Genomic DNA, 733 nt, shown 5'->3' with positions numbered 1-733 from the left:
TTTTTTTTTTTTTTTTGTGCTCTACAATGCATTCAATGGGGGAACACAGTATTCTTATTTCCTCGTTTGTATGCCACCATTGCACGAAGATGATGTCTAGTGAGATACGCTTCCAACCACTCCCTCACACGCCCTCCTCCACCAAGCACACACACACACACACACACACACACACACACACACCAAAAAAGGTAAAAGAAAATTAAAACGAAGAACAAAACCTGCTTTTTTTTTGTTTTGTGTCAGTCTTGCAGGAGCGCAAACCAGGGAATTGATATTTCACCTTTTTTTTCAAGCAGTGTGCCGCTTGTGTATGAGTGCGTACATGTGTATATTGGTGAACGTGTGGGAGGGGGGACAGACACGGAGGAGGATGGGGAGGGGCACGGAAGTACTGCATCGTTTATTGGTCTGGCGTCTGTATTCTGGGGTCTGTTGAGACAATACCGGGAGACACTCGTTTTGTTTTTGTTTTTTTCTCACCTTTGCACTCTATCTCTCTCTCTATCTTTCTCTCTGCCAATCTTACTTCATCAATCTTCCCTTCGCTTGTTGTGTGTGTTCGCCCGCCCATCCCCTTCTTACCTTCGCAGCCGCCTGATCGCTTATGGGGCAACCCAAGCCAGGCGTCGTGCACCACCACCTCCTCCTCTCATACTTCCATGCGATTTTTTTTTCACAAACTCTCAAGCGGGACGTTTCTCTCTCTCTTTTTCTCACTCTTTCTGTCTTT

The sequence above is a fragment of the Trypanosoma grayi genome, assembly GCF_000691245.1.
Source record: "Trypanosoma grayi strain ANR4 Tgr_24_V1, whole genome shotgun sequence".
Lineage (NCBI taxonomy): Eukaryota > Euglenozoa > Kinetoplastea > Trypanosomatida > Trypanosomatidae > Trypanosoma > Trypanosoma grayi.
This window is presented reverse-complemented; position numbering follows the sequence as displayed.